The following is a 14,213-nucleotide window of genomic DNA, read 5'->3' on the forward strand; positions in this document are numbered from 1 at the left end:
TATTGTGCAATTTGTCCTGAGTACGCTGATACCCCACATGTGGGGGTAAACCACTATTTGGGCGCATGGCAGAGCTCGGAAGGGAAGCAGCGCCATTTGACGTTTTTGGCTGGAATTGAGATCGGACACCATGTCGCGTTTGGAAAACCCCTGATGTACCAAAACAGTGGAAACCCCCCACAAATGACACCATTTTGGAAACTAGACACCCTAAGGAACTTATCTAGATGTGTGGTGAGAACTTTGAACCCCCATGGGCTTCACAGAAGTTTATAACATAAAGCCATACAATTAAAAAATAATATTTTTTCCACAAAAATGATCTTTTCACCCTCAATTCTTATTTTTCCAAGGGTAACAGGACCCTAAAAGTTATTGTGCAATTTGTCCTGAGTACGCTGATACCCCACATGTGGGGGTAAACCACTATTTGGGGGCATGGCAGAGCTTGGAAGGGAAGCAGCGCCATTTGACGTTTTTGGCTGGAATTGAGATCGGACACCATGTCGCGTTTGGAAAACTCCTGATGTACCAAAACAGTGGAACCCCCCACAAATGACACCATTTTGGAAACTAGACCCCCTAAGGAACTTATCTAGATGTGTGGTGAGCACTTTGACCCCCCCAGTGCTTCACAGAAGTTTACAACGCCCGGGCGTGAAAATAAAAAATTCGTATTTTTTCCACAAACATGATCTTTTAGTCACCATTTTTTTATTTTCCCAAGGGTACCAGGAGAAATTGGACCCCAAAAGTTGTTGTCCAATTTGTCCTGAGTATGCTGATACCCCATATGTGGGAGAAAACTACTGTATGGGCACACGTCGGGGCTCGGAAGGGAAGTAGTGACGTTTTGGAATGCAGACTTTGATGGAATGGTCTGCGGGTGTGATATTGCCTTTGGAGAGCCCCTAATGTACCTAAACAGTGGAAACCCCCCACAAATGACACCATTTTGTAAACTAGACCCCCCAAGGAACTTATCTAGATGTGTGGTGAGCACTTTGACCCCCCCAGTGCTTCACAGAAGTTTACAACGCCCGGGCGTGAAAATAAAAAATTCGTATTTTTTCCACAAACATGATCTTTTAGTCACCATTTTTTTTATTTTCCCAAGGGTACCAGGAGAAATTGGACCCCAAAAGTTGTTTTCCAATTTGTCCTGAGTACGCTGCTACCCCATATGTGGGAGAAAACTACTGTATGGGCACACGTCAGGGCTCGGAAGGGAAGTAGTGACGTTTTGGAATGCAGACTTTGATGGAATGGTCTGCGGGTGTCATGTTGCCTTTGGAGAGCCCCTAATGTACCTAAACAGTGGAAACCCCCCACAAATGACACCATTTTGTAAACTAGACCCCCCAAGGAACTTATCTAGATGTGTGGTGAGCACTTTGACCCCCCCAGTGCTTCACAGAAGTTTACAACGCCCGGGCGTGAAAATAAAAAATTCGTATTTTTTCCACAAACATGATCTTTTAGTCACCATTTTTTTTATTTTCCCAAGGGTACCAGGAGAAATTGGACCCCAAAAGTTGTTGTCCAATTTGTCCTGAGTACGCTGACACCCCATATGTGGGAGAAAACTACTGTATGGACACACGTCGGGGCTCGGAAGGGAAGCAGTGACGTTTTGGAACGCAGACTTTGATGGAATGGTCTGCGGTTGTCATGTGCGTTTGGAGAGCCCCTGATGTACCTAAACTATTGAAACTCCCCACAAGTGACCCCATTTTGGACACTAGACCCCCCACGGAACTTATCTAGATGTGTGGTGAGCACTTTGAACCCCCAAGTGCTTCACAGAAGTTTATAACACTCGGACGTGAAAATAAAAAAATCATTTTTTTTCCACAAAAATGATATTTTTGCCCCCAATTTTTTATTTTCCTAAGGGTAACAGGAGAAATTGGACCCCAAAAATTGTTTTGCAATTTGTCCTGAGTAGGCTGATACCCTACATGAGGGGGTAAAACACTGTTTGGGCGCATAGCAGAGCTTGGAAGGGAAGGAGCACCATTTGACTTTTTCAACTCAGAATTGGCTGGAATTGAGATCAGACGCCATGTTGCATTTGGAGAGCCCCTGATGTGCCCAAACAGTGGAAACCCCCAATTCTAACTCCAACCCGAACCCCAACACGCCCCTAACCCTAGCCCTAGCCCTAACCCTAGCCCTAACCCTAGCCCTAACCCTAGCCCTAACCCTAACCTAACCCTACCCCAACACACCCCTAGCCCTAACCCTAGCCCTAACCCTAATGGAAAAATGGAAATAAATACATTTTTTTTATTTTATTATTTTTCCCTAACTAAAGGGGTGATAACGGGGGGTTTGATTTACTATTTATGGCGGTTTTTATGTTTGGCGGCTGTCGCACGCTAAAAGACGCTTTTTATTGTAAAAATAGTTTTTGCATCACCACATATTGAGAGCTATAATTTTTCTGTATTTTGACCCACCGAGTCATGTGAGGTCTTATTTTTTGCGGGACGAGTTGACGTTTTTATTGGTACCATTTTCGGGCACGTGAAATTTTTTGATCGCTTTTTATTCCGATTTTTGGGACGCAGAATGAACAAAAACCAGCGTTTCATGAATTTCTTTTGGGGGGGTGCGTTTACACCGTTCCGCGTGCGGTAAAATTGATAAAGCGCTTTTATTCTTCGGGTCAGTACGGTTACAGCGATACCTCATTTAGGTCTTTTTTTATGTTTTTGTCGGTTTTATGCAATGAAAACTATTTTATATAAAAAATAATTATTTTTGCATCGCTTTATTCTGCGAGTTATAACTTTTTTATTTTTTTGCTGATGATGCTGTGTGGCGGCTCGTTTTTTGCGGGACAAGATGACGTTTTCAGCGGTACCATGGATATTTATATGCGTCTTTTTGATCTCGCGTTATTGCACTTTTTGTTTGGCGGTATGATAATAAATCATTATTTTTTGCTTCGTTTTTTATTTTTATTTTTTAAGGGGTTCGCTAAAGGGGTTAACTAATGGGACAGTTTTATAGGGCAGGTCGTTACGGACGCGGCGATACCTAATATGTGTACATTTATTGTTTTTTTTTTTTATTATTTTAAAAAAATGAATTTATTGGGGAATATTTTTTTTTTTTTTTACTAATTTATTTGGCGATTTTTTTTAATTTATTTTTACACTTTTTTTTTAATTTTTTTTTACTTTATTACATAGTCCCAGGTGGGACATCACTGTCCTGTGACAGATCGCTGATCTGTCACATCACAGATCACTGTGACAGATCAGCAATCTGTCACAGGCAGTGCACAAGGCTTCCTCATGCCTGCGCTTTGCAGGCACTGAGGAAGCCAGCTTCCCCAGGCCCCCGAAGGCCCCCGTCGCCATCTTGGATTCGGGGGCCTGGGGGATAGGAGTCCCCCGCAGCAGCGCTGCACATTGCGCTGCCGTGGGGGGCTCAGGGAAGCACGGAGGGAGCCCCCTCCCTGCCGATGCTTCCCTTTAACTCCCGGTACACCGCGATCGCGTTTGATCGCGGTGTGCAAGGGGTTAATGTGTCGGGGGCGGTCCGTGACCGCCCCTGACACATTGTGCCGGGTGTCAGCTGTGATAATCAGCTGACACCCGGCCGCGATCAGCGGCGCTCACCACGTGGGCGCCGCTGATCGCGGTAGACGTACTATCCCGTCCCCGGTCATACGGGCCCGGGTACCGTGGACGGGATAGTACGTCTCATGTCAGGAAGGGGTTAATAGAGATATCAGTCACGCCATTTTTTTTTTTTTTTTTTTTTAATGTCATTTATCAACTCCCATAAATAAACTTATCGCTGTGTTGTGCGGGTTGTTACGATTACAGGGACACCAAATCTGTCCACGTTATTTCCTGATTTGTGATGTTTTTGTTTTAAGCCCTTAGTGACAGAGCCAATTTGGTAGTTAATGACCAAACCAATTTTTACAATTCTGACCACTGTCCCTTTATGAGGTAATAACTCTGGAACTCTTCAAAAGATCCCAGTGATTCTGACAATGTTTTTTCATGACGTATTGTACTTCATGTCAATGGTTCATATAACCTGCGTCTATTTATGGAAAAAAAAATGGAAATTTGGCAAACTTTTTTCAAACTTTTAGTTTTTGTACCCTTACATCAGAGAGTCATAGCACAAAATAGTTAATAAATAATATTTCCCACATGTCACCTTTAGATCGGCACAGTTTTAGAAACATAATTTTTTTTTGCTTAGGATGTTAAGTGTTAAAAGTTGACCCGCGATTTCTCATTTTTCCAACAAAATTTACGAAACCATTTTTTTTAGGGACCACCTCACAATGAAAGTGAGTTTGGGGGGTCAATATAACAGAAAATACCCTAAAGTGACCCCATTCTAAAAACTGCACCCCTCAAGGTACACAAAACCACATTCAAGAAGTTTATTAACCCTTCAGGTGCTTCACGAGAACTAAAGCAATGCAGAAGGAAAAAATGTTTTCACAAATTTACTTTGGAACCAATTTTTTTTTTTTATAAATTTTCACAAGGGTACCAGGAGACAATGTACCACAAAATACCCCATAAGTGGGGGAAAGCCACTGGGCGCATGGCAGGGCTCTGAAGGGATGGAGCACCGTTTGACTTTTGAACGTAAAATTGGCTGGAATCAATGGTGGTGCCATGTCACGTTTGGAGACCCCCTGATAAACCTAAACAGTGGAACCCCCCCCCCAGTTCTAGTCCCAACCCTAACCATAATCCCAACCATAACCCTAACACACCCCTAATCCCAACCCTAATGGAAATAAACATTTTTATTTTATTAGATCACAGTGATCAAAATGAATAGGAAAAATTTTTTATTGTTGCCGTCTGGCAGATCCCAACATGGGCACTGTGCATGCTCCTGCCATTTTCTTCCCAGATAGCAACACCGTAGAAGAAAATGGGTGTTGCTATCAGTGTGTCAAGAGTGGGAGAAGAGGGTTGCATTGACAATCCAACACAATGGGCAGCACTTTGAACACATTTTATAAGTGGTCATAAACTTGTAAATAACTCATGAAAAAAATAAAGTTACGTTAACCCCTTAACTCCCGGAGCTTTTTTCACTTTCGTTTTTCGCTCCCCTTCTTTCCAGAGCCATAACTCTTTTATTTTTCCGTCAATATGGTCATGTGGGAGCTTGTTTTTTGTGGGACGACTTGTACTTTTGAACAACACCATTAGTTTTACCATGTCGTGTACTCAAAAACAGGAAAAAAATTCCAAGTGCGGTGAAATTGCAAAAAAGTGCAATCCCACACTTGTTTTGTGCTTGACTTTTTTGCTAGGTTCACTAAATGCGAAAACTAACCTGCCATTATGATTCTCCAGGTCATTACGAGTTCATAGATACCAAACATGTCTATGCTCTCTTTTAGCTAAGTGGTGAAAATAAATTCCAAAGTTTGCTTAAAAAAAAATTGCACAATTTTCTAAGACCTGTAGTGTCTCCATTTTTTGTGATCTGGGGTCGGGTGAGGGCTTATTTTTTGCAAACCAAGCTGATGTTTTTAACGATACCACTTTTGTGCAAATACGTTCTTTTGATCGCCCGTTATTGCATTTTAATGCATTGTTGCGACGACCAAAAAAAGTAATTCTGGCATTTTGAATTTTTTTTCTCACTACGCCGTTTAGCGATCAGGTTGATGCTTTTATTTAATGATCGGGCGATTCTGATCTCGGCGATACCTAATGTGTGTTTTTTTTTATTTTTTAATTGGGGCGAAAGGGGGTGATTTGAACTTTTAGTTTTTTTATTTTTACTTTTTTTTTTTTTTTTTTTTTTACTTTTGGCATGCTTCTATAGCCCCCATAGGAGGCTAGAAGCATGCACAACTCGATCGGCTCTGCTACATATGGGCATTGAGCAGACCGCCCATATGTAGCTGGGCGGCGCTCAAAGCAATGTGCCTGCAACAACCATAGAGGTCTCTATGAGACCTCTGGTTGTCAGGGCAATGCGTCGCCGACCCCCGATCACGTGACGGGGGTCGGCGATGAGCTCACTTCCGACCCGGCGGCCAGAAGCGCTAGTTAAATACCCGCTGTCAGCTTTCACAGCGGGATTTAACTATTTAATAGGCGCGGGCGGATAGCGATTCCGCTCACGCCTATTGCGGGCACATGTCAGCTCTTCATAACAGCTGACATGTAGCGGCTTTGAGATGGGCTCACAGCCAGAGCCCACCTCAAAGCGGAGGATCCTTACCGATGACGTACTATTCCGTCATTGGTAAGGAAAGGGTTAAAACCAATCACACCATTGTTTTTCTTGTGAAATTCTCAATAGGTTTGATAGGTCACATGACCCTCTTCCCATTGGAGAAAATAAAGTTGGACCCAAAATGGCCGCCATGGTCACCACCCATCTTGAAATGTTTCCCTCCTCCCATATACTAATGTTTAATCAAACAGGAAGTCGATATCACCAACCATTCCCATTTTATTTAGGTGTATCCATATAAATGGCCCACCCTGTAAATCTCAGTATAATCTGCCTATGGAGTCAGAGCGTGCAGTACAGATCAAGTACACAAATTTCTCCACATTACATCATCAGAGCTTGTTATAGCACCAGAACCACCATTAGTACAGGAATACAGAAACACAACTATCGGCAGTACATGAATATTTCACTGGAAGCGCCATCAATGCAGGCATGTCATTGGAAGCACCATCAGTACAGGAATATAGCATCACAACCATCATCAGTTCATGAATAGATGACTAGAACTATCATCAGTACATAAATGCGGCTCGGGAAGCACCATAAGCACATCAGTTAATCGCCAAGCTTGGGACAGTGATCAATTGTAATGTCAGGTCAGACGCATATATAGTTGTATCACAAGAACCTACAATTCCAATTGTGTCCGTATCAATGGGAAGATGATACTGGGAGATGTTGGTACCTGTCCTCATCGGACTGCGGACCATACAGGAAACACAGCACTGATAGGAAGCAGGCAGTATCACAAATATAAACATTTACATCGAAGTACCTTTATAGGCAACATCTTTTCTGATAGTGGTTCCCTTTTTTTCCCCGTCTTGTCTAGATACGGTGGTGACCACAGCTGGCCTTCTGCTCCACATCCTGACACAATGCTACAACAAGGTAAGTTTTATCATAATGTCTCTAAATAAAAAAAAATCTTTCCTACGTTGTGCAACTGAATAAATAATTGCCTTTCACTGTGCTACTCACACAAAATATGTCCCTCTTATGATACAAAATAGTGCCTCCATACCATCCCCCCTTATGACCTATAACTGCCACATTGTCCACCCTTATTAGCAATAACCACCACACTACCCCATTTCCATACTGCCCACTCTATACAGTGCCTCCGAACTTGCTTTCTCCTTTACACTATCACCTTCATACTGCACCCCCTCATCACTTTTACCCTCTGCGTGCTGTTCCCTCATTCTTTCCCCGCTACCCATTCTTTTAGTACCCATCCCCCCCGAAACTTTTACCCCCATACTGTTGTCTCCCACTATTTCATGTTTCTTTGAAACCCAATTTGAGTAGCCATGGGTTTTCTACATTCTGCACATCCTGTTCCATCTGCTACACAAATGCTGAAGATTTTATACATTTCAGCCATTGGCTGCAGCACATCACCCCGCTCCAGTCACCTGACCACTGCTGCCAATTACAGGTGTCAGAGATCAGGTGACTCAATACCAGGAAACCGCCACTTGCCCTAGCGGAGATAATTGAATAGGTGACATTATCATCTTTGTCATTTTCTTCAACAGCCTTTGCCTTCTGTAAAAATGTAACTGTCCAACCATTGTAGGATGGTGGAAACTGCTCATCACACTCCCTGATTAGGAGCGATATGGCTGTTTTTCTGGGATGGAGACAGAGAGCTGAACGTCTATGGCCAGTGTCAGGTTGCCTGTACTCGCTAAATGGATTTTCCACTAGTATGAAAAGGATTATCTACCCTTAGTATAGGTCATCAATAGGAGATTGGTGGGCACCCAATATCCGGAATACCTACTGATCAGCTGTTACCATCTGTGGCAGCACCGGATGTAAACAGTGTATGGACCAGAACCCCACCATCACATTGAAGGATAGGTGGTCATTATCCCAGTAGTGGAAGAGAGTTGCTTAACCTTCCAAATTCATCAGAAGACCAAACATCTACGGGGCACACGCTTTTAGGTATCCACTCATTCCACAGGTGTTGAGAAAGAGTTGGGCAGCCTTGGTTTTCTAGGTAGATAAGATGTCGCCAGAAGAGTATTGCAGCAGCTTACTCTCCTTTTTGAGATCACATGCACACTCAGCTGGGACGATTGTGTGCACGAGTTTCCCTAAGGAGGATCCTGGTGTGAAGATTGCAAGCTATTCAGACGAATGCTGAAATCATGTGGCTTTTGTGCCATTTCCAATATAAGTGCACGCGTTGTAATCTGGTAAACTGGACACAAGCACAATACCTGACACTTTTGCAAACATTTTGGCAGTCATCGACACTGTTCACTTTTGATGGAAGTGGCTATGGCCAGCACCATATAACCCCTTTAAAGGCAACTTGTCACCAACCTTTGACCCCTCTAAGCAAAGTATACTGGCTCTGGAAAATCATGCATCTTCACAATCCCTGATCCTTTAGAACCAACCCCATGTACCTCTTAATCCAAGGCTTGTACATGCTGTGTCTAAATTAGGGGAACAGAGTCTGCTGGTTGTTCTCTGTTAAAGGGAATCTCTCACCCTTTTTTTTGGCCTTTCAGCTGCCGGCATAGACATCGGGGGCTTATCTACAGCATTCTGTAATGCTGTAGATAAGCCCCCGATGTAACCTGACAGAGAAGAAAAACACGTTATATTATACTCACGGAGGTGGGCTGTCCCGTCCGGCGCCTCCCTTCATGTGATCATGTCCTCTTCTCCCGTCCTGTAATGGCTCCGGCGCAAGCGCACTGCTCTGCCCTGTTGAGGGCAGAGCAGAGTCCTACAGTGCCCAGGCGTCGGGAGAGATCTGGCGCCTGCGCACTGCAGAATTCTGCTCTGCCCTCAGCAGGGCAGAGCAATGCGCCTGCGCCATTTCAGGATGGGAAAAGAGGACGTCATCGCATGAAGAAGGGAGGTGTCGGACCGGACCGCAACACCCATCGGACCGGACCGCCCACCTCGGTGAGTATAACATAATGTGTTTTTCTTCTCTTTCAGGTTACATCGGGGGCTTATCTACAGCCTTACAGAATGCTGTAGATAAGCCCCCGATGTCTATGCCGGCAGCTAATAGGACAAAAAAAGGGTGACAGATTCCCTTTAAGCATAATTTGATTGCTAGCCCCATGGACCAACTTCAGCCTGCCTGTACTTGGAACACATTCATATACATTCAAAGGAGTTTTTAGAAAGCGAGGCTGACAGCAGCGAAATGCACGTCGGGGTGCGCTTAGGACGCCACAGGACATGGTGAGAGACCAGTCCTCCTTGCCTGGCTCCTCTTTTAATCCCCTTAATAATGGGTTACTATGTAAAGTTGGTTCGGGGGATGCGGATTCTATTCAAACTATAGGTCTGATTCATGCAGGATAATTTTCCAGCGACTGAACACTCAACAGTTATGCTATTCTAATAGGTGGCTATACAGATTTTTTGTCTCTGGAAGCTCTCACCCTATGGCGCTACTGAGTCACATTGTATATGAATTTTGTGTTGGGGTGTGTTTAACTTTTCTGGTGTCTGTTTTTAAACACATCTTTTTACCTAATATTTGTATGTCTATCTATTGTATGGTGCAAATAAAGTGGTTTGTTAAGTTTTCTAAAAAACGCCTAAGTTTCTCTGGTTTTGATATAATTGGATATGGAGTTATATGTGTAGTTAAGAGGTGAGGAGTTCACCACTACATATTATGTAAAATGAGTCTGGATATTCTGATATTATTGGAACACATTCATGTAGACCCTCATGTAGGAGGCCAGATTTAGATTTTTTTCATGGCTTTTACGGCATTCACTGTATAACAGCTGCAGGTTTTGCATCCTATGAAAGGATACAAAATGTCATATTTTCGTACTGCTTTCCTCTCTAGGAGCAATACTATAACTATAGTTATGATGTATAGCAAACGGGAACAAAAACCAGATTGTGGGCCACATCCAGCACTCTGGCAGTTCTTGTCCGACATGTGGACCAAGAAGGCCAAAGGGCTGAAAAATCTAACCCACGGGCCGTGCCATGCGGCCGCTTTTCCCCAATATTTGTCTCCTCGGTGACTACATCACGACTGCTGTGCAGAGCACCAGTTCACAAAGCAACCAGAGCAGAGCGGCGGGGGAACACGAGCAAGACGAGGATGTGGGTTTTGTTTCCATATTATATATGTGAAGGCTCATACTGTATATAAAGGGTGATATGTATAGGCTCTTACTGTATAGAGGAGGGACTCATACTGTATATGGGGGGCTGTGCTTGGGCTCATACATTATACAGGAATTTCCGCATACATAATTCTGCCAAATTTTAAGTGATACAAAAAAGCCGGATTAATTACCGGTAATGCTCTTTTAATGAGTCCACGACAGCACCCACTGGAGAGGGATCTGCCCATAGGAACAGGAAACCTACAGAGATAAGAGGGCGATCCGCCTCTCCTCAGTTGGATTTCAGAGTACCCGGAGGACCGCCAATTATTAGCCAATCATATTATTCAATATTTTAACTTATCAATTTTATATCTAAGAAGGTGTATACACACTGTTAACTTCTAAGGAGGGTAGTGAGTGGGTGCTGTCGTGGACTCATTAAAAGAGCATTACCGGTAAGTAATCCGGCTTTTTACCCTTCACTACAGCACCCACTGGAGAGACTTTCAGAGACCATCACCTGGGAGGGACCACTGTGCTGAGGACAGCTCTACCAAAGGCTAGGTCAGTGGAAGATGATCGAGCCTGTAGTGGTTATAAAAGGTAGAAGGAGCCGACCAAGTTGCGGCCTTACATATAGACTCGATTGCAACGTCTCCCCTCTCCGCCCAGGAGGGATGCCATAGCTCTGGCGGAATGTGCCCTGATACACTCCGGAGGATCTTTACTTCTCGCGGAGTATGCCAGACAGATCGCGTCTCTAATCCACCTGGATACGGTGCCCCTTGTGACTTCATACCCCTTGTTTTAGCCCTGGAAGGCTATAAATAGAACCCTACTCTTCCTCCAGCTGCTAGACCTCTCAATGTATTTTAATACTACTCTTCTCACGTCTAGTGTATGGAATTTTTCTTCTGGAGTAGAAGGGTCACTAAAGAACGAAAGGAGGTGGATTTCTTGCGATCTGTGAAATTTCCCGCTACTTTTGGCAGATACGAGGGGTCTGGTTTTAGTATCAACCGATCCTGGAATGTTAATAGGAGCGGAGGATCTATAGATAGTGCCTGTATGTCGCTGACTCTCCTAGCTGAAGATAGTGCCACTAAAAGCACTGTCTTAAGAGATAGGCATTTAAGAGACACTGAGTCTAATGGTTCAAAGGGGGGACCTGTTAAGGCATCCAGGACCGAGTTTAAACTGTGTTCCAAATTATTATGCAAAAAGAGTTTAGGAGTGATAAGTTTAGAATTTTTTTGTTTGTCAGTTAAACTCATTGATGGTGATGTGTGTCAGGGCTCTTTATGTTACTGAAAGCAATTGCAGATACCTGTGCAAATTAGTTTGGCAAGTGTGTCCAAATAAAGGCAAGACTACTTAAGAAGGCTGTTCCACATTATTAAGCAGCCTACATTTTTTGCCAAAATGGGGAAGAAAAAGGATGTGTTGGCTGCTGAGAAGCAACAAATTGTGGAGTATTTAGGTCAAGGCATGACTACAATCAACATTGCCAAGACACTTCATCGTGATCATCGCACAATCAAGAAGTCTGTAGCTGATTCCCAGCACACACGTGTGCGTGCCGATAAGGAAAAATTGAGGACTCTTTCCAATAGGCAATTGCGTCAGGTTAGAAGAGCAGCTGCAAAAATGCCTTGTCATAGCAGCAGACAAGTTTTTGAAGCTGCTGGTGCCTCCAACGTCCCCCGAACAACAAGATGCAGGGTCCTTCAGAGGTTTGCAGCTGTGCGTAAGCCATCCTGTCGACCACCTCTATCCACTGCACACAGGTAGAAACGGCTCCAGTGGGCCAAACGATACATGAAGACTGACTTCCAAACTGTTTTGTTCACCGATGAGTGCCATGCAACGCTCGATGGTCCAGATAGATGGAGTGGAGGATGGCTGGTTGATGAACACCCCATGAAAACATGGTTAAGGCGCCAACAAGGAGGAGGTGGAGTAATGTTTTGGGCTGGAATCATGGGGAGAGAGATTGTCGGCCCCTTTAGGATCCCTGAAGGGGTAAAGATGAACTCCATAATCTATGTGGAGTTTCTAAAACAGCACTTCCTGCCATGGTTCAAGAGGAAGAACCGTGCTTTCCGCAGCAAGATCATTTTCATGCATGATAATGCACCATCTCATGCTGCAAATAACACATCTGCATCTCTGGCTGCTATGGGCATAAAAGAGGAAGTTCCCGGAAGTTCCCTTACTGCTTCTGGGGGGCGGGGAGCGCGTGTATGTCCATGTGCGGTCCCGCAATGCTCCCGGGACCGCGCGCGTCATCCAGCTGGGGAACCTCTGGCGTGACCTGAAAGTTCCCCCTTACCACTTCCGGTGCCGCTGCTTGCATGTGCGCGGCCCCCATGCTTCTGGGGCCGCGCTGAAGCCACATGAGGGGAACGGAGGCTGCCTCTTCTCTTCCAGCCTCGCGCTCCCACACGGGTCGGGACGGCTATACCCAGACCCCGACGGCGCGTCTTTGCAGGAACTGCGGGCGGCCTTCCCCGGACCAGACGTTTCTGCTGCTGCTCAGACGAGGGGGAAGCCGGAATACAGCACTCCCCTGACGCTGCCTCTGGACCAGAGCCCCTGCCGTTCACACGGACACTGCACAGGTGGCTCACTTGGACCAGGTATTCTTCTGTAGGGAAAAATCATGCGGTTCCCATAGGAACAGGAAACCAACTGAGGAGGAGAGGCGGACCGCCCTTTTTTATCTCTGTAGGGTTCCTGTTCCTATGGGCGGATCCCTCTCCAGGGGTACTGTCGTGTTGAAGGGTAAAATAAGAATTATAACTAGCTTGGCAAGTGCGAAATTTTCGCACATTGGTCTTCGGGGGTGCAGGCAATTTCAGAAAAAGCAAGCTGTTCAAATGTAAATGTATTTCATGAGATGATGGCTATTTTCTTGCTGAAGGGAGCACATTTACCTTTCAAATGGTGTATCATTTGTGTGTGTGGGGCGAAGTAATCGCCGAAAAAGCAGTGCATGTATACAAATGTGTTTGCATATGTGACTTGCCGGCAGTGAAGTGTGCAATCCTCCAATGTGCCTGAAATAGGCTGGGCAAGCACGTGAGCAAGCTGGAAAAACCCCAAGGCAAATGTTTTGATTTGTTTGTGATGTCTGTAAGCAGCTTTGTGGTTGTGTGATTTGGGGTACTGTGCTGCCAGCTGCAGGTAATTTTTTTTCTTACTGCAGGTTTATGAAAATTAATGTTTAAACTGTATTTTGTGATCAAATCGTGGATGTGTGGTTTGTTTGGTTATTTTCTTGCTGAAGGGGGCAAGTTTACCTTTCAAATGATGTATCATTTGTGTGTGTGGGTGCAGTATGATCGGAGATACAAAGGAATCACCGAAAAACAGTGTTTAGAAATAATAGACTAGATTACTAATAATCAGAATTAATTTCAGCCCTTCAACAGTCAATCTCATGTGTCCCCTCTGGAAAATTAATTACAAACCCTTGTTCTATAGGGTAGCGTGTATTAAACCTAAGGGGATTATCCACCTGTGAGGACATTTGTTTTTCATTAGTTAAATACATGTATTTTGGGCTTAAAAAATCTTTTTTTTTTTTTTTTTTACAATTGGGTTTTCTCTAACAATTTTGCCCCTTATAACCTCTGTGTTGCAGTGTGTGTTACGGTCTACAAAATGGATTAACTGAGAAGCCGTTGGGGCCCTTTCTGACGCACTAATAGGGAGTTTGTAACTTTTCAATTGTTTTTTTTTTTTCGGAGCTCCTATCAGCTCAGTTATGACACAAACCACATAAGCAATGAACATGAAGTGAAACAAAGGGCCTGTAAAAGCCAAGCTGAGAAAAAC

Source organism: Dendrobates tinctorius, unplaced genomic scaffold (assembly GCF_039654945.1).
Source record: "Dendrobates tinctorius isolate UK_male_01 unplaced genomic scaffold, ASM3965494v1 ptg000006l, whole genome shotgun sequence".
Classification (NCBI taxonomy): Eukaryota; Metazoa; Chordata; class Amphibia; order Anura; family Dendrobatidae; genus Dendrobates; species Dendrobates tinctorius.